The 22309-nt window shown below is 40.5% G+C and overlaps 1 protein-coding gene across 13 annotated transcripts in view; it reads left to right on the forward strand.

Moving 5' to 3' along the window:
- CSGALNACT1 (chondroitin sulfate N-acetylgalactosaminyltransferase 1) overlaps positions 1-22309 on the forward strand; it is a 360764-nt gene that overhangs the window by 185578 nt on the left and 152877 nt on the right. The gene's annotated exons all lie outside the window — the stretch shown is intronic.

Below are 22309 nucleotides of genomic sequence, written 5' to 3' on the forward strand. Positions count from 1 at the left end.
TGAGCCACTGTGCCTGGCTACTAATTGAGATTTTCTTATGCCACATGCCTCAGTCCCAACAGTAGAGCTAGTATCGTGTTGAGAACAAAATTATGAATTCTCCAAGGCCAACTACAACTCTCAGTCTATTTCTAGGTGCAAGAAAGGGCACTGATTGGTCAGACTTTGATTAATGACAGATAAGAAGAGACCTGGGATAGAGGAGAAAATGGACTCTTTCTTTGTGAATAAGTACATGTTACCCCTCTCTCTCCTTCCCAAAGGGGAGTAAAGAGTCTAATGGGGTTTGGATGTTTCCATGCTTCTGAGGTGGGTGTGGAGGCAAGAGGGTTGCTCGTATCATTTGCGGGGTGTCTAAGAGGGGAGTAAGCGAGCTGTGTGCTTTTTTATTGGATGACTACTGATTGCTCTTGCCGAGCTGCCCCAGTACTGATAGAGAGCAGTAAGGTGTGGCAGTATCACCAACTGCAGAGGAAACAAGTCAGCCTCCTCAAATTCATGATCTCTGAGAGATACACTAGTAGGACCACACTCACAAGCAGGCCCAATATTGGCTCTGGCCTACAGAGTTAAGACTGATGGGGCCATCAGCAGGTGGGGTAGAAAGACTCTCATATCAAAGTGGTATAGCATGGGGCTGCCAGAGGGGGTCTGCTGGATGATGTGGTCAGATCTAATGAGAGATCATTAGTGCCCAGAGGAGGGGACTGAGGTCCCTGCCAGTAAGACTTGATAGGGGTCTCCATCCATATCATCTGTGGTGACCACTGAGGAGGTGACAGTAATCTTAGCACCACTGTGACAGGTTCATATGAAAGATGGGGAATAGGCCGAGTGCAGTGGCTCAAGCTTGTAATCCTAGCACTCTGAGAGGCTGAGGTGAGCGGATCACCTGAGGTCAGGACTTTGAGACCAGTCTGGGCAACATAATGAAACCCCATCTCTACTAAAAATATAAAAATTAGTCGGGTGTGGAGGTGCGCCTGTAATTCCAGCTCTTAGGGAGGCTGAGGCAGGAGAATCTCATGAACCCAGGAGGTGGAGGTTGCACTGAGCTGAGATCACACCACTGCACTCCAGCCTGGACAATAGAGCAAGACTCCATCTCAAGAAAAAAAAAAAAAAAAAAGAAAAAAAAGTGTAGGGATAGCAACAAAGAAAATGACTACTTACTACTGAGGGAAACATTGTCTCCAGCCTTTCTGGGCTCTGTGATCAGAGGAGCATGCACAGAGAACAGGGATGGGGTGTGGCGAGCAGACAGCACCCGCCCCGGTCTCTCGGCCCACGTATGTCTTCCTGTCTGAGCCATTAGACCACCTGCTTGGCCTGCTCTGCAGAAAGGAGGGGAACTTAGAATTGGGCATAAGATTGAAATGTGGACCTTTTTTTTAAAAAGAAGGCTCTTCATTATTTAAATCTCTCAATAGTTAGAAAAGTACACTACAATGAATTCTGATGAACCTATCACTCAACTTCAGCAGTTACTAACATTTTCCCAATCTTACTTCATCTAACCCTCCCCAACTTTTATTTTGTTTATTGAAAAATATTAGGGGAATATTTTAAAGTAAATCCAAGCCATTCTACTGTTTCACATGTCAATACTTTTGTTTATACTTCTAACAGATAAAAACTTTTTTTGATAAGTCATTATACTATTACTACTTCTAACAAAATTTCTTAATATCCTAGAATACCCAGTCAGTATTCAAGTTATCACAGTTGTTTCAAAGGTTGCTTTTTGTTTTGTTTTGTTTTAACAGTTGCTTTTCTGACGTTGATTTGATGGAGAAGCAGGATTATTTGTCCTATGGAAAGTTTTACCCACTTAACTGATGACTTCCGAAGGATGTCTATTTAATGTGTTTCTCTTGTCTATTTAATGTGTTTCTCTATCTCTGGTATTACCTGCAAGCTAGTAGGTAGATTTAGAAACTTGACTAGATTCAGCTTCAGTTTATTTTTAGGCAAGAATACTTAATAGTTTGTGCTGTATATACCGGACTATTTTCATAACCCAAAAAATGAACTAAAATGTTCTGGGATGGACTGAGAATTAAGGTTGCTAACTTCCCCGGGGGGAAGGGGACAACCAGAGTTCAGCTAGTGGTAGCAATTACTGGAAAAAATAAAACCACTATGTTCAGCCTCTTCAGATACTCTGGTTATAGAGGCGAGGTGTAATGGAATTTTAAAATTGCATTTTGCACTAGGGATCCAAATTCAATAAATGTGTGAGTTGGCAGACAAGGCAGTTTTGAAAACTGCTCCACAGCTCTAAAATGGTCAGATTATGGAGAGGATTTTTTTTTTTTTTTTTTTTTTTTTTTTTTGAGACGGAGTCTCATTCTGTTGCCAGGCTGGAGTGCAATGGCGCAATCTCAGCTCATTGCAACCTCCACCTCCCAGGTTTAAGAGAGTCTCCTGCCTCAGCCTCCTGACTAGGTGGGATTACAGGCGCCCGCCACCATGCCTAGCTAATTTTTGGGTTTTTAGTAGAGACAGGGTTTCACCATGTTGGCCAGGGTGGTCTTAATCTCCTGACCTCATGAGCTGCCCGTTTTGGCCTCCCAAAGTGCTGGGATTACAGGGGTGAGCCACCACACCTGACCAGAGAGAGGATTTTAAGATATTTTAGACAGTCTGCCATCTTATCTCAAACCTGTGGGATGGTCGTGGGACTCCTTGAAGCACAGTTCGGTGGTGCATAGGGCTGGAGGGCACGGCCAGGGTCAGACTCCTGAACCTCAAGCAGCGAGAGGTGGGCCAGCTGTGGCTTTGGTGCCAGTTCCACACCATATGTGTGGCTGCCCTGTTAGTATCCACCTGCCCTGCCAGCATTTGTTGAGCAAAATGAGGCTATGTATTTATTGTCCCTGCATGATAGGTGAGCCTCATGTAAAAGAGCATCATAGCTTTTTGGTTCTGTCTGATACATTGGGCTGCATGGAGGAACCCTATGAGTAAGAGGCTGGAAATGGATGCCAGATTCCAAGAGGCTGTGGAAGTTGTTGCAAGAGACCACTGGCACTAGGTTGCATTTGCTAGGTCCAGGGGACCTGCGGGAGAGTTGGTTTCCAGGGCTGAGAGTCTCCAAGTCCCCCCTAGAGCAGTTCATACAAGAGATAATCAACTTTAAACATCTGCCAGCTGGGCACGGTGGCTTGGGCCTGTAATTCCAGTACTTTGGGAGGTCAGGGCTGGAGAATTACTTGAGGTCAGGAGTCTAAGACCAACCAGCCTGGACAGCATTGCAAGATGCCATCTGTACAATACCAGCCAGGCAGGATGGTACGCTTGTATTCCCAGCTTATCTGGAGACTGTGGTGGGAGGATCGCTTGAGCTCAGGAATTTAAGGGTGCAGTGAGCTATCATAGCACCACCACAGTCAAGCCTGGGTAACAGAGACTTTTTCTCTAAAAATTAAAATAAGTATCTGCTAGGCCCAAAGAATGGATTGCCAGCTTATGATGGAACCAGACCTGTTAAGGACTCTTACTCCTTTTCTTCTTCCTGCTTTATCCCCAACACCTTGAGGGAGATAGCAGTTGTAAAGAGAGAAGCCTGATACATCCCCTTTCCGAAACTAGCCTATCCCTGGAAGGAGAGATGGAACTCTTAAATTAGGTTTGCAGTATTGATTATTAAAAGAGATTGGTTTGGGAGACCGAGGCGGGCAGAGCACTTGAGGTCAGAAGTTCGAAACCAGCCTAGCCAACATGGTGAAACCTGTATCTACAAAAAATACAAAAATTAGCTGGATGTGGTGACACACACCCATAATCCCAGCTACATGGAAGGCTGAGGTAGGAGAATGGCTTCAACCCGGGAGGCAGAGGTTACAGTGAGCAGAGATTGCATCACTGCACTCCAGCCTGGGCAACTGAGATGGACTTCATGTCCAAAAAAAAAAAAAAAAAAGGAATATTTTATGACTTTAAGTGACTGTTAGTTACCTAAGAGTGAACAGAAAGGTCCTGGCACCTGCCAAGGTTTTCATCCAGAGCCGAGGAAGGCCACCCACCCACTGCTGATTTTTTAAAGGGGCAGAGGGAGAACAAGATGATTTGATCACGTTCCAGCAGTTGTGCTTATTCAACATTCTAGTTGCTAAGACAGTCAGTTGATGTTTGAATGAAGAAGTGGGTAAGGGCTAATTTGCAGGGTATAGCTGGATGAGGAGAGGATGACCCAAGCTGACTTCATCTTTTTCATGTCTTGAGATCAAAGTAAAACCTCCGAATGCTACAGCCATGGGAGTGTATCCTTTTAAATGATCTGCCGGCGGGAGGTGAAAAACCCACTTCCAGTTCATTTCATCCTTTGTCCCCTGTGTATTTGTCATTTAGTATCATTTCCACCAGTTGTAACAAGTATAATTTTGATTCTGAATCCCTCATACTGTCTTCTTGCTTTTCAAATATGATTTTTAGGATTTTTGGGACTGCAGCAATTTTCTGGAGAAAGTACTCAATTATTTCTCATTATGGCTTATTTATCTTCACTGGAACAGAGTGAAAAATAGTCTCCTTTGTGTTTTGTGGACGTTCATGAAAAATCTTACTGTGAATTATCTGTGAACCCAGATAATACACATTAAGTGTGCAAACATTTAATAGTGCTGTGAAATGCCATTAGCGTTTGCTATCCAATTTCCACCTTTAGCATGGGAATCGTGCCTTGCAACGTTACCCACCCAAAGGAAAAAATAATTTTATTTGCAGTTGGGTAAATAGAATTAGTTTGAACTACTAGAATAATTTATTGTAGTTGCTGAATAAAAACTTCTGTGTCAGTAGTATGTACACAGAAAGTGATTTATTTGCTGGCCAAGAAAGCCTTTCCCTTCATAGATATTTGAGCCTTGACCATAGGTAAGGCTAGTTTATCTGAAGAGACTCTTGGGTCCTGTTGCTTTTTGCTTTCTCGATTTCTCATGTTAAGCTGTTCTGAAAATTACTGTAATTTTTCTCTTAGAATCAGTGTTAAGCCTACAATACTGCTGTTCTTTCACTGAATATCCATGAAGAATGACAAGGAAGGGTGAACATTAATGGCATGAATTTCAACGTTTTCATTCGTTTCATCTAGGCAGATGAGTTTGATAGGTAGTTAAACAAGTAAATCTTCTGGGGAAGTGGCTCTGATGTTACGGGTTGGGGAGATGGAACTCTAAAAATTTAAAAAGCGTATGAAAACACGATTATTATTTTAGGGGAAGTATGTAAATATTTTTGTTGTTGCTGCCAATGTTTTTCTGGTTGACGGGCAGATTTTGCTGTTTTCAATATGAGAAAAACACTTGATGGTGGCTGATGTTTTCTAGCCATTGAAAATAGGAAGTGATTGGCATGTTCCATTGATGTGGGAACCCCTCAGAAATATTGTAATGACTTACTTGGTGAAAATGAGGCAGGCAGTTTTAATCCAAATAATTTGAAATAAATCCATCTTATCTTTGTAGGCCCTAAAGAAAACTTACAGTAACTTCTTTTAGGAAATTCAGGCATGTCATACATTAGCTTTCCAGGTAGCCCTTGTCTGATAGCAAAGAGGGCAGAGGTTTCTGTTCCCATTTTGCTGAGGGACTGTAGATTTGCTTTAAAGCTCTGAAAAGTCAGTGGCGAAAATAGCTGAGGCCATTTTTCAGTGGGCTTTGGCTGGGAAAGCTGAAAGTAATGTCTTTTTCTGTGACTTTCCAATATAATTTTTTTCAGATATTGGTAATTTTCATCCAGAGTTACTTTCAAAAACCCCTTCTGCTTTAGTCATTAACTTAAAATATGTGTAGTTCCCTTTTAGCATAAATGCCGTATTGGCCGTATTAGCTGGGGAGAAAGAATGGCGGCTGACAGTGACTCTTCCCCTGGTTCTGTTTTTTTGGGTTTTTGGCTACTCTTAATTGTTTTCTGGACTTTGACCAGATAGGCAGCAGGCTGAAGTCAGTAACAATTCTCAGGTGCCCCCCACTCTAGAATTCTAGGACTCCCTTAGTCATAGGTGTTGAGGTAGGGACTAGCTCCTGTAGGATAGCAGGTTTGTCAGATGCATGTCTTAGGCATGTCGGATATGGAGCTTCAAAAATCAGAGACCTGTAATCCCGGTGCTTTGGGAGGTTGTGGCGGGCAGGTTGCTTCAGCCTAGGAGTTTGAGACCAGCCTGGGCAATATAGCAAAACCCTATCTCTACAAAAAATACAAAAATAGCCAGGCGTGGTGGCACACATCTTTGGTACCAGTTACTTGGGAGGCTGAGGCAGGAGATCACCTGAGTCTGGGAGGTTGAGGCTGCAGTGATTGTGCCACTGCACTTCTGCCTGGGTGACAGAGCAAGACCCTGTCACCAAGAAAAAAAAAAAAAATCAAATCACATAAATAAATAAAAATCAGAGGCATCTCTGTACTTTTGTTTGTTTGTTTGTTTGTTTTCCCTTTTTTCCTTTTTTGAGACGGGGTCTCGCTCTTGCCCAGTCTGGCTGGAATGCAATGGTGTGATCTCAGTTCACTGCAACCTCTGCCTCCTGGGTTCAAGCCTCAGCTTGATTCTTGTACTTCAGCCTCCCAAGTAGCTGGGATTACGGGTGCCCACCACCACACTTGGCTAATTTTTGTGTGTTTAGTAGAGATGGGGTTTCACCACGTTGGCCGGGCTGGTCTCGAGCTCCTGACCTCATGATCTGCCCGCCTCGGCCTCCCAAAGTGCTGGGATTACAGGCGTGAGCCACCAGGCCCGGCCTGTACATGTCTTCTTAAATTAGAAGAACCCTCCCAGCGTGAGCCACTGCCCTGAACACCTTGGAAACCCTGCAGCCATGGAGTCAGAGGTACCACTCATTTCTGTCCCTGTCCTCATTACCTCTTGCTCTCCGTTTCTGTCTGGATTAGGTTACGGCTCCTTTTAGGTGTTAATGAGGAGTGGACTGTTGAGACAGTTGGAATAGCTTCTGTACCTTTGTAGGGGGAGAATACAATTCTTTATTGGATTGGTTAAATGATCCTTTCAAGTGTTCAAGCATTCAGATTATAGCCAACAGCAAAAATATGCTTAAAGAAAATTGGCTTCCCATAATTAAAATGATTAAAACAAATACTAAACCTTGGGAAACAGCCAACGCTTTTTCTTTGTTACCTTTCTAATTGAGGTATAACTTACATAAAGTACACAAATCTTAAGTATACAGTTCAACAGAGTTTTACATATGAATATATCTGTTTAATCACCACACAAATCAAGATGTAGAACACTTCTAGAACCAAAAAAAAAAGGCCCCCAATCTACGGTCCCTTCCATTTAACATCCCCTGCCCCAAAGTGCACCACTATTTGGCCCTCTAATCTGACCAAACGTCTTGGATTACTTTTGCCTGCTCTTAAACTTCATACAAATAGCATCACAGAGTATGTCTTCCTTTATGTGTGACTTCTTTCATTGTGTCTCTGAGATTGATCTGTATTGCTGCATATAGAAATGATTTGTTCTTCTTTTGTTGCTGTGAAGTATTGTATTAATATAATATAATTTATCCATTCTACTGTTGATGGATAATTTAGTTTATCCAGTTTTTGGCTATTGGGGATAAAGTTTCTGAATATCCTTGTACATGCTTTCTGGTGGACATGTCTGTTGTTGACCTACTGGGTCATAGCGTAGGCCTAGGTTTATCTTTAGAACACACTGATGAACAGTTTCACAGATTGGTTATATCAATTTCGATTCTACCAGCAATGTATGTGAGCTCCAGTTGCTCCACATCCTTGAAAGCACTTCGTATTGTCAACAACCAACTTTTAACACTAAAAAAAGTGCTAGCTCCAATTAAAAGTAGTTTTGTTTGTTTTTGTATCTCCAGAACTCAGATACTTCTTCTTAAGTTTTAATTCACCAAGTGCCAATATTCAGTATTGGGTTCAAAGAGCTTTATTGTATCACAAGGTCTATAAGAGGACAAAACATCACTCCTGCTTTGATGAGTTTACTGTATTTCACTAGGGTCTCAGAGAGAGTAGTCCGTCAGCAGCGTGAGTCAGGTTGTGAGCAAGTGCCATGATCAATAGTCTTTCAAACCTGTCTTAACAGCAGGATCTAGTACCCACCTTAAATAGTCAAGCACGTGATGCTTGTCTCTAGCGTCTTTTCCATTTTCCTCTAGCACTCTGCTACCATTAACTGTGTACTTTCCAGGATACCCGAATACGCCCAGCTGGCGAATGGTAGCACTGTGTACTCCCTATCAGTCTCCTTAAAAGCTCTCTCATTTCTTTTCTGCATGATCAGAATTGATTGCCCCAAATCTTGCTTTTGACTCAGGTAAATGAAGTTGCAGTGTTAAAATTGCATCATGGTTCATTTATGTTACCTCCTCCTGGAAGTAGTTTTATTTTGGTAATGGATTCTAGGACACATAGTGTCTGCGCTACAACAAATTAGCCATTGATACTTGGATGTTTGCTCTTTTGAGGCTAATGGAGAATTTTGAAAGGAAGTCTTGATAAATATCCCCATAAAGGAAGCTGTGTATTCTACCTACATTTAAAGGTAGCTCTAACAAGGAGCTATGGAAATGGATAAAAACTGAGACAGAAATTTTAAATTACTACAATGCAAGGATGAATTGGAACTGTATATCTGTTGGTTTGGACCATTTCATTCTGGATGTATTGACTGGGTAGAATCTCAGATTTTTTTGAAGTTTTATATATATTGCCACTTTAGACCTTAGATTCCACCAGACTTTTCTTTATACTCACTATAAAATGAAAGAATTTAAAGTCCTTTTGTTTTTCGCAGTTAACACAGTACTGAGTATGGAAATTCAAATGATTATTTGATGTTTATTTAAATTTTGGATAATCCTGGTCCACCATCAGAGCCTATATTGCACCCATCTGATCAGAATTCTTATACAGCCATGCACCACATAATGATATCTGGGTCCGTGATGGACCGCATATATGATGGTGATCCCATAAGATTATAATACTATACTTTCCCTGTGCCTTTTCTATTTTTAAATAGGTTTAGATACACAAATACTTACCATTGTGTCATAATTGCATTCAATACAGTAACATGCTTTATAGGTTTACATCCTAGGAGAAATAGGCTACACCATGTAGCCTAGGTGTATAGTAGGCTCTATTACCTAGGTTTGCGTCAGTACAATATATGATGTTTGCATGATTAAATCACCTAAGAGTGTGTTTCTCAGAATGTATCCCCATTGTTAAGTAACACATGACTGTATAACACATCGAAATATCTCTACATTGCAAAAAACCAGTGTTTGAATGAGAAGATATGGTGGATGATTATATCCAATTTGATCTTTTTTCATTTGTTGAGACTAAAACCTATATATACATGTGAGTTACTTTTAGAGAACTCAGTGAAGTTACATCATTTTCATAGTTACATTTTATATATCTTGCATTAAATTCGTTTCTAGATACTTTATATTTTTGATGACATAGTAAACGGTATCTTTTTTAACATTTCATTTTCTAACTCTTTGTGCTTATATTAAAATATAATTGATTTTTCCACATTGCATTTTACATCTAACAACCTTGTTAAACTCTTACAAATTCTGATATTTTATATGTGTTTTCTTCTGGATTTCGGATTTTTCCTATTTTCTACACACAGAAAATAGACACATCAGTAAATAATGACATTTTTATTTTGTCTTTTCTAATCCTTATATTTTTAAATTTATCTTCCTTGCCTTATTGCATAGGCTCAAATCTTGAGTACAGAGTTTAAGAAAAGTGATGGTAGTGGGTATCCTTATAATACAGATCACAAAAGGAGAAGTTTTAACATTTCCCCAATAAGTGTAATGTCTGTTGTAGGGCTGTTGTAAATACCTTTCGTAAGATTAAGGAAGTAGCCTGCTATTTCTGGTGGATGATGAGTTTTATCACACACTTTGTCTGTCACACTGTCTCTTAAATGTGGAAAATGGCAGTCCTGACCCAGTCTCATTAACATAATATTTCGGATTGACTTTTATTACCTAGGTTGGGTTCCAGGCTAATCCTTCTACTCTTTCTTCTGGCTAACAAATGTTGGAAGAATTGATGTTTACAATCACCTAAGTCTCCCTCTTTGTGCTGGCGTACATCTGGTTCTGAGCAAGTACTGGCTCATCATCAACTCAGGACTTCAGGGGTTTTTGTTTTGTCATTTTTCACTCCATCAGGTCTAGGCTTGAGTCTTTTCAGTTGAACCAATCTGTGCCCTAAGCCTGTATTTTGCCATTAGCCCTAAAGGTAACCGAGTGTTTGCATTGACCAGTGAAAACTCACCCATTAGGAGAGGAGGAAACCAGAGTGTGAGTGAGTTGTAGGCAGCACAGAGCTGTTCAGAGGGCTCTGAGCCAGAATCCAGGTACCTGGAGTCTCGTGGCTTTCTCATGGCAAGCACCTCACCCTTGAGAGCCTTTGCCTTCTCATCCTTAGAAAAAGGGGGGTTGGCTGTAAGTACTCGTCAAGGGCTGCTTTTGCTCTAAGACTCTGAATCATTAAGGGGTAGCCCATTGTTATCCTCTTTTACGTTATCCCTTTAACCCTGAAGGAGCTGAGAATTTTAATCTTACATTTTCAGATGGGGAACTCCCTTACAGAGACATCAAGCAAGGGGCTTCAAATCCTAACAAGAATAGAGCACCATGTTTTAGATCTGACCTGCAAAATGGAGATTGAATATATTTAATTACACTTACTTAAAATGCAAAAGACCTATTTGCTTAGAAATGGAAACATCTTTTTGGTAACTAATATTTGTTGTACCAGGTTTTTTATAATGTGTAGCACATATTAAGCAATCCATTAAGGGTGTATATCAGTTTCCTGTGGCTGCTGTGACAAATGACCATAAACATATGACTTTTAAGCTTATTTAAGCTTATTGTTTTAACGAAAAAAAATTATTTTCTCATGGTTCTGGAGACTGGATATTCAAAATGAAGTTGTCAGCAGGGCCACATTTCCTCTGAAGGCTCCAGGAGAGAACGAATTCTTTGCTTCTTTTAGCTTCTGGTGGCTCCAGGCCACATCACTCCAGTCTCTGATCACGGTCACATTGCTTCCCCCTTTTCTGTGTCAAAATTCCATCTGCCTCTCTCTTACAAGAATACATGTGATGACATTTAGGGCCCATCCAGATAATCCAGGATAAATTTCTCCTCTCAAGGTAATGAACTCTATTACATCTTTTGTTATACAAGGTAATATTCACTCTTTTTGACATAGAAGACAAAAGGTTTTATGGATTAGGAGACAGACACATCTTTTTCGAGGCCACAAGCCTTTCTAGCTACAACATGGAAGCTGTTACTATATTTTGATGATGATGTAACTCAAGATAACTAGAAATGGGCATTTAAAGACTAGATCAGGCTTGAAGGTTTTTTTTTTTTTGTTTGTTTTTTTGTTTTTTAAACGGAGTCTTCCTCTGTTGCCCAGGCTGGACTGCAGTGGCACAATCTTGGCTCACTGCAACCTCCGCCTCCTGGATTCAAGCGATTCTCCCGCCTCAGTTTCCCAAGTAGCTGGGATTACAGATGTGCACCACCACGCCAGGCTAATTTTTGTATTCTTAGTAGAGACAGGGTTTCACCATGTTGGCCAGGTTGGTCTTGAACTCCTGACCTCAGATGATCCACCCACCTTGGCCTCCCAAAGTGCTGGGATTACAGTCCTGAGCAACAGTGCCCAACCTGAAGTTCTTTAATGTAGGAATAGAGGTGCTCTATTTTTAGCACTACAAGCAAAGAAGCTAGAGAAAGTACTTGACTATCTCTCAAATGTATCCTTTGAACTTCCTGTTTATTTTTATTAGAATTGATCATTAGAGGATCTTGAGTTTGAAAGATATCTCTAACTACCTGAGTTGAATGAATGTCATAAATACAGGTGAAGAGATTCAATTTAAAACAAATGACATGATAGTTGAGGACTGTATTAGTTTTGTAGTCTGCCAAGTAGGCAGTCCTGCTACATTGCCTGGAGAGGTGACAGTTTATGCCAAAGGAGACTGAGGGGGGTCCTTTATTTTACCTTTACTTACTCAATCTGGGAGTCAGATTAAAATTTTTTTCTATGATGTTTATTGAGTTTTAGAAATTTTCCAAAAGTTGGATTTCAGAAAAAGTTGGAAAGTCTTTTATAAAAGTTGGATTTCAGAAAAAGTTGGAGAGTCTTTAAAGTGATACATAATTTCTTCTCTCCATATACAGTAGGAAAAGGATATTTTTCAGCAAGGATGCTTGTAACCTTTAAAGTTTGGCCAAATTTGTAATACAGTGGATACTTCAGTTCCTGAAATGCAGTGAATTCATTGAGGTCCTTTTATATGCAGAGCACACACAGCATGATGGAAGTGACCTAGATGTGTTCACTCACTTGTCACTCATTTATTCCACCAGTATTTACTGAATCCCTGCTGTGTGCCTGGCACTGTTCTAGGAGCTTGAGAAACTGTGCTGAACAACCCAGATAAAGGTTTTGCTTTCATGGAGCTTGCATTCTCATAGGGCGAGGTAGACAATTAAAAAACCAGAGAAATACTAGAGAAAAAGTGCTATGCAGAGAATTAGAATGAGATGTGCTACAGAGTGAGCAATGGCTTTTTTTGATTGGATGATCCAAGAAGGCCTCTTGAAGGAGGTGATTTTAAGATGAACTGTGATTGGACACGAAGGAGTGAGTCCCGTGGGTGGACTGCACAGGATGCAGAAGCATATAGGGGTGCTGTTCCAAGGTCCCCAAGGCAAGAAGGAGTGTGGCAGCTTCAAGGAGCCAAAATGTGGAACACTGTGGCTGCGGAACCTGTGGTGGGAAATGAGGTTACAAAGGACACTTCGGACCTATCGCCTAGTTTCGTGGATCCCCATCTGGGCTTCCCATTAGAAACATCTTGCAGGGGCCGGGCGCGGTGGCTCAAGCCTGTAATCCCAGCACTTTGGGAGGCCGAGACGGGTGGATCACGAGGTCAGGAGTTCGAGACCATCCTGGCTAACACGATGAAACCCCGTCTCTACTAAAAAATACAAAAAACTAGCCGGGCGAGGTGGCGGGCGCCTGTAGTCCCGGCTACTCGGGAGGCTGAGGCAGGAGAATGGCGTAAAAACCCGGGAGGCAGAGCTTGCAGTGAGCTGAGATCCCGCCACTGCACTCCAGCCTGGGCGACACAGCGAGACTCCATCTCAAAAAAAAAAAAAAAAAAAAAAAAAAAAAAAAACAAAAAAAAAAAACATCTTGCAGGAAATTAAAAACAAAACAAAACAAAACAAACAAAACAACAAACTACCTGAATCTCACCTGAGAAAAACGAAATTGGAATTTCTGAGGATGGGACTAGGCATCCATTTCTGTGGCTGTTTTTATTGTGTTTTGTGCTGTGCCCACAGGGATTCTAATCTAACAGGAAACCACCGTGGGTAATTCAGGATTTTGAAAGGGTAGGACGTTTAGATTTTGTTTGAAAATCAACGGATTGATTTTAAAGTCTTTTAATGTAGGGAGTGATATGACCTGTTTTCCTCTTTTAAAACTTTACGAAATATTCAGTGCGGTAAGTTCAGTGAAAGAAACGTTTTAACTGAAGTGTTAAAGCAGTATCCTGTGGGAGCATCAACAGTGGAAGGATCAAGTCAGCCCAGGGCAGTTCTCAGTGGCAGAAATGTTATTTGAAGGAGTAGGTGTGGTGTGCAGAGCCGTGGAGACAGAGCGTCCAGCTTCAGAAACAGCCGCAGTGTGGTGTGTGAGTGTGCATGGCTGAGGGAGGAGGCCAGTGTGGTGGGAGTCTAGGGTTGGGGAGGATGTGGCTGGGGGAGAGGCTGAAGGGGAGGTTGGAGGCCTTTGAGTGTTATGCAAGGAAGGCTAGACTGTATGAATCACTGGGAGTTAGTTAAGACACTTGAGGCTTAGAGGGATCTGAGCAGACTTGTGTTAGGAGGCTGGATCCACTGACTTTGAAGGGTGGATTAAAGATCTGAGTGGAGGTGGAGTCTGCTTAGGAAGCTACCGTGGTAGTCACGATGTAGTTTGTGAACGAGTACCTGAAGTAAGGCAGGGGCTGTGGGAATAGGAGGAATCAGGCATATTTAAGAGCAGTGATGGTGACCATCAGAGTGGGTTCTTTTGACATAGATGTGGAGGCAGTGGGTGGGCATTGATAGAGTGGGAGTTGGTAAAGGTGACCTCACAGCTATGACTTGCCAATTGTCTCTGTCTGCTGAAAATAATATTTTCTGTTTTTTAAAAATTTTAAATTCCAGGTTACACGTGGAGGATGAACAGGTTTGTTACATAGGTCAATGTGTGCCATAGTGGTTTGCTGCACCTATCAACCCATCACCTAAGTATTAATCCCAACATGCTTTAGCTACTATTCCTGATGCTCTCCCTCCCCCTGCCCCTTCTGATAGACCCGAGTGTATGTCGTTCCCCTCCCTGTGTTCATTGTTGTCATTGTTCAGCTCCCACTTAAGAGTGAGGATATGCAGTGCCTGAATTAGTTTGCTAAGGATAATGGCTTCCAGCTCTATCCATGTCCCTGCAAAGGACATGATCTCCTTTCTTTCTATGGCTGCATAGTATTCCATGGTGTGTATGTACCACATTTTCTTTATCCAGTCTATCATTGATGGGCATTTGGGTTGATTCTATGTCTTTGCTATTGTGAATAGTGCTGTAATGAACATACACGTGCATGTATCTTTATAATAGAATGATTTATATTCCTTAGATATATACCCAGTAATGGGATTGCTGGGTCAAATGATATTTCTGGTTTTAGATCTTTGAGGAATCACCACACTGTCATCCACAGTGGTTGAACTAATTTACATTCCTACCACCAGTATAATAGCATTCCTGTTTCTCCAAAGCCTCGCCAGCATCTTTTGTTACTTGGTTTTACTAATCACCATTCTGACTGGCATGCAGTGGTATCTCATTGTAGTTTTGGTTTGCATTTCTCTAATGATAAATGATGTTGAGCTTTTATTCATATGTTTCTTGGCCACATATCTGTCTTCCTTTGAAAAGTGTCTGTGTCCTTTGCCCACCTTTTAACGGGGTTATTTTTTTCTTGTAAATGTGCTTAAGACTCTGGGTGTTAGACCTGTGTCAGATGGATAAGTTGTAAAATTTTTCCCCATTCTGTAGGTTGTCTGTTTGCTCTGATGACAGTTTTTTTTTTCTTCTGTGCAGAAGCTGTTTAATTAACCCCATTTGTCAGTTTTTGCTTTTGATGCAATTGCTTTTGACATTTTTGTTATGAAATACTTGCCCATGTCTATATCCTGAATGGTATTGCCTAGCAAAAATAATATTTTTTTTTGTTTCTAAGTCATTACTATTCTATGTAAAAGGGCACTTCAAAATGACTTCCTTGTCTAAGCCTGAAGAATTTTTATGAAATAAGCAACTCAACTTTCAATGACCATGAAGGGCCTTTTCAAGGTTGAAGATTCAAGATAATATCTTTAAGCCTGGGTTCTATTTGATACGGCCCATCAGGGCCCGAGCCTCTAGTAGGCTGTGGGGGGTTTGCAGGGGTGGCAGGATGGTGGTGCTCAGAGTGGGACCACAGCAGCTTTCCTCCTCCAGGACCCATACTTGTCAGGTGATGCCTCAGTGCAGGATTGGTAGGAGCTCCATCCAGAGGGAGTAGGAGAAGGTGGAGGCCAGGATGGAGGATGGGGGAAGGTCAAGGGTACTCTAGAGGATCAAGGGTGAGAAATGCGGGCATGATCGGGCCTCACGCTGGAATAGCAACCTCTCCCCACCCATCTGGGCCTGGCTTGGGCTCAGGTGCTCCTCTTACCCTCCTGGCCCCACTGACTTCTCCTCTTCTCCCTGTAATCACTGCTGCTTCCACTGGCCTTCATCACTATTGGTTCACTGTCGGCAGAATTAGCTTCACAGCATATTCCCTTTGCTCTTGTTCTTGTGCTAGTTTCTAGTAACAAGGCCAGTGGGGTTAAATAATCATTCTCTGTATGCCTCCTGCGCCTTCTGCCATGTACCTGTTTTCCCCTTGTAAAGGGAGACAAGGCCTGCACATGGATCCTAATCATCGCACCTGCTGCAGGACAGGCCAAGGCCGCCTTCAGCAGCAGGTATAAGCCACAGTCAGATTTGAATTTTTTCACAGGATCTGGGATAGAGCAGAGGACTTGAAAGTGAAGAGCCTGTGGTGAGGCCTCAGAGATGGGCTCACACCTAGGAAACAACCTCCACCATTATTTTTCATCTGTTTCTTACTCTCCTAGCTTCTTGTGTTTGTTGGTCATAAAGCACTTATCCAACCTATGCCCAAATCAAGCTCTGAAATTTACACATTTGTTTTCTATCCTTGTCATTATAAGACCAAACATATGTACAGAAAAGCCCGTAAACCATAAATGTAGAGGTTAATGAATAATTTGAAAGTAGATACCTATGTAACCCAGAACATTGACAGACTCTCCATAACCTTCCATGAGTCCCTTCCTGATCACACTCCCTTCCTCTCCTACAGACACCCAGTCTTCTCATTTTCATGATAATAATTGTCTTGCTTTAAAAAATCTCACCACTCTTTAGATAATTATTTATGGTTATTATTGAACTACATATAAATGAAGTCAGCCTGTATATGTTCTTTTGTGTCTTGCTGCTTTGTTCTATATTAGGTTTGTAAGATGCATTTATTCTGCTATGTGTAGCTGTGGCTTCTTAGATGTTGCTGCTGTATAGTGAAGTATTTGATTGAACAAAAATATGAGTGTGTTTATCCACCTTAGGGTTGTTAACAGTTTGGGGAATATAGATTTTGCAGCTGTGAATATTCCTATGCCTGCATTCCAGTGCATACCAGCATGCCTTTCTCTGTCAGCCTAGAGGTGGAATTACTGGCTCCTGGAATACGCATCTCCACATCTGTCCTGTGTTCCAAATGATCTTACATCTTTGCCAGCACTTAGTAGTGTCATACTTTGTTTTGTTGCAGAATGAAGGTGTGTATTCGTATCTCTTTGTGGTTTTATTTTGCTTTTCTCTGTTTACTAGTAAGGTTGATCCCTTTTTCATGTTCGTGGTCACATGGATTTCTCCTTTTGTGTGAAGTGGGTCATTTTTCCATCGTGTTGTCTACCTGTTTAATTGTTTGCAGAATTCTTATACATTCAGGATCCAAGTCTTCTCTTGGTTATACATGTAACTCATCTCTTTCCTACTCTGTAGCATGTCTTTTAACTCTCTTTATGGTATTTCATAATAAACAGAAAGTTTTCAATTTTGAGGTAGTCATGTTTGTCAGCCACTTCCTTTATGGTTGTTGCCTTCTGTCCCTTTTTAAATAAATCCTTCCCTAGCTCAAGGTCATGAATATATTTTAAAAATTAAAATTTAAAAGCTCTAGAGTTTAATCTTGCACTCTGTATGCTTAAAGTCCATCTGAAATTGTTATGTGTGAAGTAAAGATGCAAGTTAATTTTTTTAATATGGATACTCTAGTTCCATTTAGCGAAACCACTTCACCCTCTTTGTTGAGTCCCTCAAGGTCCGTGCAGGTTACGTTCTACTTACTACCTATGCAACATATCATAAGTGTTTATAAGTGTGGGTCTATTTCCGAGTGTTGTAGTCTGTGCTGTTTGTCTATTCTATATCAGTAGCACACTGGTTTAATTACCGTGTCTTCTTAAGTGAGTCTTAATATCTGAGAGAACAGCCTTGTACTTCAAAAGAGTCTTCATTATCCTTGGCCCTTTGCATTTCCATATACAATTTTAGAATCAACGTAGTCAAGTTCCACACCACCTCACATAAAGTCTTGGGGTTTTTATTGTCATTGTATTGAATCTATAAGTTCGTTTGGAGAGAACTAACATCATTACAATGTTGTCTTTCTCTACTGAAGTCTTTTAAAATGTCTTAGTGAAGTTTTATTGTTCTCTTCCTCAGAGATTTCTGCATGTCTTGCTAGATTTATTGCTCGGCACTTTTTGATACAGTTTCAAATGGTATCTTTTTTTTTGGATTTCATTTTCGGTTTGCTTTTATATACATAGAAGTTTAGTTTTTCTACATTGCTGATTGATTTTTCTGCATTGCTAAACTCTTCTATTCTAACAGCTTGTCTGTAAATGCCTTTGGATATTATATCATTTGTGAATAATGACAGTTGTTTCTTCCTTTCCAGTCCTTGTACCATTTATTTACTTATGCCTTAATACGCTGGGTAGGTTTTATTTTGATGCTGAATGTTGAATAGAAGTGCGGATGATAGTCATCGTTGTCTTGCTTCTGATTTCAAATGGAAATTGTCAGCATTTAAGTATGACGTTTGCTTTGGTATTTTTTATGGTAGATAATCTAATGGGAAAGAAGTGACCTTCTCATCTTACTTCTCTAAGAGTTTTAGATCATGGATGTTCAATTTTATCAGCTATATTTTCTGCATTTATTGAAAACATTATAATCAACTTGGTCATGATGATATATATTACCAGATTCGGTTTGCTAAAATTGTGGGATTTTGTATCCATGTTCATGAGAGACATTAGTTTGTAATTACCATTTTAGATACCATCTTTATTGTTAAAATAGGGCATTGAAATGTTTAATTTCATTCTGAAGTTTCCTGAGGAATAAAAATTAAGCTTTTTTGATGTGAAAGCCACAGTTGCATTGAAATAGAACTATTTACCTATGCATGTAGTTCAAGGAACATCAAATATTTGGAAATGATCTTCCTTTGGAAAAGTTCAAATTATGTTCAGAATGTTTCCAGTTTAGCTAATAATGAGAAAAATTGCTTTATATAACTTGTTTCATGGAAAAAAAATACCTCTTTTCAAAATATCTTCCCAAGAATGTTGATGACATGTAGGTAATGGCCTCATCCCTGAAATCATTTTTTAAATAACTAGATTTAAAACTTGTTCAGTATTCTATTTAAATCTCTAAATTAAATGTCAGTATGAGAAGAATTTTGTCTCTCTTGGATAACCCATGACACTAATAGTTTAAGCGTTCAGTCAGTAGTTGAGTAGTGCATTTTCTAAGAATAGTTTTTACTTTTGGAAGCAAAAAGTAAGTCTCTTAAGTTAAAAAAGTAAACATCTAGATAAAACCCACATGATATCAAACATAGGATATAATTTTGATTGATGTTACTTAGCTTTCCAAATCCATACATACTTTTTCTGTATTAACATATCCTTTTCAAGAATGTTCAGAAATCTCCTAGAAACCCTATTAGTATAACTTTCTCAACTGTAGGCACCATTGAATCCCTAATTGTAAAGAACAAGTTTCTAAAATAGTGTTAAGAAGGGCAAAGAGCCAAGTTCCAGCCAAGAAAATGGTTCCTACTTCAGAGCAGTGGCTGAAATGTAAAACACGATATTGGCAATCAAATCACATTGGATATGTTAAAGAGCCATGAATCCACAAGAAGACCCAAAGTGAATGTAAAAGTGTGCCAAAAGGTAGTTTAAATGTATACTTGATCTGTTAATAACACTTGAAGTGAACATGATAAACGTTCATCAAAGGGTAGCTTCACAGCCTTCTGTGGTGGTAATCAGCTGATTAAGGAACTAGTGGAGTTTTAGAACGAGATGAGACAAAAGCAACCATGCAGTACAATTTCCTTGTCTAAGAGATGAGATGGGTGACTTTACTAAAATCAGAAAGGCATTTATTATTAGACTTGGGACTATATTTGTTTACTTGTTTATGTTTTCATTTTTACATGTCTTTTGTTAGATTTATTGCTAGGCACTTTTTGATATGGTTTCAAATGGTATCACAAGTTTCTGGAAAAGTTACCATGTGTGAGATACTGTTGTATGTACTGAGAAGAATGGCATGGTGAACAAATGAAGTTCCTTCCTCATGGGGTTTATGTTCCAGGATAGGAGATTGACAACAGACAAAGAGCTTTATAATAACATGATAGGTATTAAGAAGTGGCAAGAAGAAAAAAAAAAAGCAAGGGAAGGAAATAGAGATGATAGGGGGTGCTGTTTGGGTAGAATGGTCAAGAAGAAGTTAGTGAGATGACCTTTGAGCAAAACCTGAATGAAATACAGGAATAGGCCCTGTGGATGCTTAGGGGAAGAATGTCCCAGAAAAAGAGAAGAGAAAATACAAATGCTTGGTGTGTCTCCAAAACAATGAATAGGCCTGTGTGGCTAACAAGGCAAGCAGGGGAAATGTGGGGGCTTTGAGGTGGGGAGATGAGGCTGGGCGCAGGGTCTCTTAGGGGCTTGGAGGTCCTGGTCCAGGATTTGGGATGTATTGAATGGAAGACATTGGAGAGTTTGTAGCTGGAACATAACAAAATCTGACTTTAGTTTTGCAATGATCTTTCTGCTTCCATATAACAGTCTGAAGAGAGACAAATACAGAAAAGAGGAAAAGCAGTGAGGAGGCAACTGCAGTTTTAAGGCAAGAGATCAAGGACAAGGGGATTATGGGTAGATGGGGATTCTGGGTAGACCAGGAGATTCTGGGTAGGATGAGGTTGTGACCGCTCGATGGTTTCCTGATGTGTCTAAAAGAGGCAACTAAATTTAGAGAATTGGATCTGGGTTGCAAGGGAAATTCCAGGCACCTCAACAGTGATGCCAATCCCTTTTCACCTGAATATACCATATTAGAATATGTTTCCAGGGTTGAATTTTGCTTTTCTTCTCTGAAGGATGTTCCAGTTGAGATTGAAGCCTTCTTTTTTTTCTCTCTCTCTTTTGCTGGGCAGAGAATATGCTCCTTCTCATCTGCAGTGGCATGGTTTGTTTGTAGCACACCTGCCCACAGGTGTCACTAACTTTGTATCTGATATACTTTAAATAGCTACACCTGGTTCAATTTTAGTTTGCATCTGGAAACTTCATCCTGTTTTACTTTAATGTCTGTGTTGACCTGAAAATTGCTAAGTCTTTTTGAGATTAAATTTGCTTCAAGATCCATGGTGCATTAATATGACTCCGGAAGCTCTGGGTGTTGGCACTGAAGAAATTAGCCTAGGAGAAAAAAAAAGAAAGGAGAATCTATTATAGCTTGTGTCTGCTTGCAGCAGATAGAAGCTTGCATACAGAACAGTCCCAATAATGCTGAGTTCTGATTGTGCCAACTCATTAAATTGACTAGAGCACAACACTATTGGTCAGCAGTCTTGGTTGCCGTGGTGCAGTGACACTGAATATTGACTCTGAATTGATGCCAAAGCCAAATCCATTGGATTTCATTAGCACTGATTGTCGTCCATTATTTTTCTCTCTCTAAAATAAAAGGAACACATGTTAAAGTAGGATTTTGTTCTATAATAAAATCATCTTTTTTTTTTTTTTTTTGAGAGATGGCGTTTCACTCTTGTTGCCTAGACTGGAGTGCAGTGGTGCAATATCAACTCACTGCCACCTTTGCCTCCCAGGTTCAAGCAATTCTCCTGCCTCAGCCTCCCGAGTAGCTGGAATTACAGGCGTCCACCACCACACCAGGCTAATTTTTTGCATTTTTAGTAGAGACAAGGTTTCACCAGGTTGGCCAGGTTGGTCTTGAACTCCTGACCTCAGGTAATCCTCCTGCCTCAGCCTCCCAAAGTGCTGAGATTATAGGCATGAGCCATCATGCCCGGCCAAAATCATCCTTTTTATGTTGTGTTAATGTGAGATGTTGCTTGTGCTTGTCATCACAACTTCCAGCGTTATTGCTCTTATCTCCGAGAGAAACAAACACACCACAGAATGCCCATTCCTGATGGCTGTTTGAAAAATGGGACTCGAGAAGCCAAATAAAGAGGAGCATTTTACTTCTTCAGTTTCTGCAACTCTGCTAACTGCTGAGTTACCAAGGGGATGCATGTGTGGAGTTGGGTATTTCCATAGAGCTGTGTTTCGGTCGCTCACATACCAGGTTGAATATTTCCCACGAGACAAGCATCCTGTATGTTTAGGCACAGGCGATCAGGGTGACGATAGATTTCATTTTATAAGCAATTACAAATAGAGATAGAACTCAATAATCCTGGAACCTAACCACCCGTAACATGCTGAGTAAAGTCTGAAAATGGATAGTTGGGAGCAAAACACAGCATTGCAACCACAGAGATGTGTTTTAATGCTCACAGGCGTTTCCAGTTAGCCAGTGTCAAGGTCTTGTTTTTGTTTGTTTGTTTGTTTTTCTAAATATGTTAGATTTATGCTTCAGTGTATTGGATACGCTTCCAATAGGTCAGAAGGTACTATGGGAAGCACGTGAAATCTCAAAAAGTTTGGGAGTTATAACCCTTTAAAGTGGACCT

This window comes from Macaca thibetana, chromosome 8 (assembly GCF_024542745.1).
Source record: "Macaca thibetana thibetana isolate TM-01 chromosome 8, ASM2454274v1, whole genome shotgun sequence".
In the NCBI taxonomy this organism is placed as follows: domain Eukaryota; kingdom Metazoa; phylum Chordata; class Mammalia; order Primates; family Cercopithecidae; genus Macaca; species Macaca thibetana.